The sequence below is a fragment of the Pteropus vampyrus genome, unplaced genomic scaffold (genome assembly GCF_000151845.1).
Source record: "Pteropus vampyrus isolate Shadow unplaced genomic scaffold, Pvam_2.0 Scaffold27, whole genome shotgun sequence".
Lineage (NCBI taxonomy): Eukaryota > Metazoa > Chordata > Mammalia > Chiroptera > Pteropodidae > Pteropus > Pteropus vampyrus.
This window is the reverse complement of record NW_011888808.1, coordinates 7063639-7067869: the sequence shown is the minus strand read 5'-3', so window position 1 is coordinate 7067869 and position 4231 is coordinate 7063639.

The window sequence follows — 4231 nt, the reverse complement described above, 5'->3', positions numbered from 1 at the left end:
CCATAAAATTACATAATATTTGTGTTATTAGCTACTTAGAGAGCCCGGGGCGGGGGAGGGGGTGGAGAGAATTTATAGTTGGTCTAAGGGCTTCTCAGGCTGATTCGTGGAGACTTCTAAGAAATTAACTTCTATTTTATTTTCACAGCTTTAATTTTGGGAATATACATGAATTCAGCTCTGTTAGCCTATAAAGACTTAGTGTGATGAATGGGAATTTATGTATAAATGAGGTGCATACTTAATCTTAGATGCCATGTTATAACTGAAAAACTTTAACACTGAGGTTATGCACAATGAAAAAAGAAGTCTCTCATATATTATCCAAATCTGCAATATGGCTGGGACATAGAAGACTTTTCTGTGCTTCCAGAAAACCTGACATGACTTACTTCCTCAGACATTATCATTCAAAACTGTTTGCATTATAAAGATAGTAGCTTAAATTCATTCCATAACCAAACATAAAGCTGTTTTATCTATTCTTTACTGTAACTGAGATAATTTCCTTCAATATTCTATAAGTAAAACTTACTTGATTAGTCTAGACATGGTGAAGAACTTTCTATTAATAATACCTTATTTAAAACTATGTTACACAATTAGTTAATTAGTGTATATGCTTAAAACATCCAAAATATTTTGTGTTAAATATCAAAAGGATTCAGAAATGGGAAAAACAATTTATAAGCATAAACAGTAACATTATATTTAGAAACATTTCAAGAGAATAATTGTTAAAAATAGGAAATTTGATTTTACAGAAGGAAAACTATGTGTTAGAATGAGAGTACTGCGAAATTTTATTTATGATTTTTTCCTGAAATGGGAAAATATCAAATTTAAATGCTGATAGGATCCAACAAAAAGGAATATTTTGAAGACATTGGTAATAGAAGGGATAATTGAAAGAAAAATGTCTTGAGGGAGCATAGAAATGAATGGAATACAGTGACATATGGAGATATATTTCTAGCCCCAAGGAAGACATCTCTTCCACTGCAATTGTTGGCAAAAGCAAAGGGACGTGAGCCAGATTTTTCATTGTCAATTAAGCTTTAGTACTATAAACTTTTGCAGCTCTCTCTGGTATCATATAGACTAAAAACTGAAAATAATTTTTCTCAGAATTCTTACCAATATAATGCCAGGTTAGATTGTTCCATCAAGAGGCACTTGCATAATAATAGAGATTGGAAGCTATAACTGTCTTCCAGCAAGACAGGAATATCATAAGAAAGAAGAAATTAAATTTTGCCCTAATTTTGGGAAGTCCCTTTTAAATAATCCACTTTAATGTTATTAGTGACTGAGATCGTTGCTGGGGGCTTCCCCATTTTCTGAACGCAAGAGGCATTTTTCTCTGTCTTTCACTCTACTAGATCTTCCATAGATTTGCCAATTTCTGATTCCCTACATATTATCTCTTCAAATTGAAATACTTAGAATGGTTTGTGCTTTCTTGACTCATCCCTGACTAATAAAGAAGGAAAATGAATACAAACACATTTATAGTTATGGTGGCTGAATTTTAGTTTCAATCTGAAATGTAGGAAACAAATTTAGTGATTAAAAAGAAGTCAAATATATTTAAGGTACAGTATTCCCTCATGGAGTATAAGATAAAAAATGAGCTTGGCAAATATGGTTAGCTTAGTGGCAGTAAAGAATTGGTAAACTTGATAATAAACATATAATGACCCCAATGTAGTGGTGTCGTTGTTGTTGTTGTTGTTGTTGTTGTTTTAAGTAGCAATTAAACCCATAGAATGAAAGTAGAATAAAGAAAAGAAAGGGCAGACAAAACAAAGAAGCTAAGAATAATGATTGAGATGATAGCTGATAATTAGAAGAATAGGTTTCCCTAAGGGCATGGTAAAAGTATTGTAAAAAAAATAAGTGTGTGTAATGAATTTAGGATTTTTTTTAGATGTATTTGGAGTCCCCTTTCTCCCCTCACCAGTGGTAGACAGTTTGGGGGGAGAATAAAACCTATGATGCTGCCATACTTTTGATGGCCGAAGTGCATCCTAGTCAAGTTGATGAGGTAAAGGAGTGGAGACCTAGCTTAATCATTTGGCATGGCTGTGATATTTGTGGAGGAAAGACAGATTTTTAAAAGCCAACTCTTGGTAATGAGGCAGAGTGACTGGGAAATCTAAAATTACAGTGCAAATAGAGATGTGTGGTTTATAGTTTTCTTTAGCTACTTTACAGATAAGAGGACTTTGTAGGGCAGCTTTTGGAACTAATCTCATGGACAATGATGTTTGTGAAAAGGATATGTGTTTTAAGCCTCAACCGATTCAGGAACGTACTTCTGGAACACAAAATACTTGTTCCTGAAATATAAGTGTTTTCCAATAAAGTATGTTCTGATTTTTTTCTCATTCCTTAATTTTTATTTTATTCTGTGGACCTGAAAGATTTATCTTATTCACATAATTTACTTGTGAGTACAGTCCAAGGAAGAGATAATTGTTATTAAACGTAAAAAAAAATAATTTGCTTTTTAATATTTGTTGTTTCTTTTATTTTTTTCTCCTTACTTTTTAATAAATGTTATTTCTATGGCAGACGGTTCTAACTTTCTTCATGCAATGGCAATGAAGTTATTGGCAGAATTATTATTCTAAGCTTCTAGATTATTAGCTGCAATTTGATGAACTGAAATTAAATAATAAACCACATATGGTGAATTGCTTTATAGTCTAGACAGATGTCATATAATAACAATCATGTAAAATGTTAATGGTCTATTAATGGTTGAAACGCTATTATATTTCCTTTAAATAAAACTTTTTGGGGGTGGGTGGGGAATTGCTATCACCGTCAAATCAATCACAACATAGTCAATAGGATTATCCTAAAATATACAAGAAGGCAGCAACTTCTCCCCTACACATCACTACATTTTTTTCTTCTCACCTGTCTTTTTAAAAGTTTGATATTTCTATATAAATAACAGGTTTACCAAATAAATCCACTAGAGTATAGACACAACTATTATAAGAAAGTTATCCAAAAATATGCATATAAATTAAAAATAGAGTTTTCTTTTTCATTTTTCTTAATCCTCCCAGAGCACTTAATCTTCACAGAGCACTCTCGTGACAGGAGTAAAAACCAACAATGTAGTGTCACTCAGCTCCACCATGTCATTCAGAGATCAAGTTTCTTCCACGATACCTTATGATATTGTCTTAGTCTGCATGGTTGAAGGTAGGTTACCTACAGTTAGTGATAAATGTGTTCTGGCACACAGGAAGGGCAAAAGCAGAAAAGGAGAATAAGAGATTTAATTTTATGCAAATAACGAAGCAGAAACTACTTTCATTTACATTCTACTGGCAAGACCAAAATCCCATGGATACTTCTAGTCAATAAATGCATTGCTGGTTATATGGTCATGTCTTAAGGAAAAATCTTGGGAGGAAGAAAGACAGGATTTGGGATCACCTAGAAATTTGCCTCATTAAGACTACAAGGGAGAAACATTTTTATTGCTCAGACATATGGACTAGAAACCCATTGTTCTTATTTTTCTCTATATTTCATCAACCCAGGTGCAATTGGAAGTCAAATAGCCCTTATTTATATAATAAAAAGTACTGTACCTCGTTTCTATTCCATCTACTTTTCTTACCAGCTATATGACATTGGGGAACATATCTAAACCATATGATCTTTAATTTACACATGTGCAAAATCGAGTTAATAAAATATACTAAAATTGTGTAATCTAAATGAGATAAAATGAATAAAGCATCTGGATACTTAATAAAACACTAGTTATTTCCTAACTCCCTTTAGTCTCATTAGAAAAATGATTCTTATATAATGTGAAATCAAACCCAGGAAGTGGTAGGCATTTGAACTCCCACCAAGTCTATAGAAATGTTAAGTACGGATTTTTCTTGAGTTCTAATGCCAAATTTTGTCTCAGAGTCAAGCTTCCAACTTCATGAGAACTTGCAATGATGTAGGAATTTCCCCTTCATTCATCTAATTATTCATTCAACCATTTGTGTGTGTGTGTGTGTGTGTGTGTGTGTGTGTGTGTATTTTCACCCTAAGACGTATTCACAAGCATGTGAAATATATCATTTTACTTTAGAGAAGAATTAGAAATAGTATATAAGTCATTATGAGTATTTTTCACAAATAGAAAAAAAAAAGAACACCAAACACAATATCCATGTTCAACGAAAAGTTTTGGGACTAAAACATC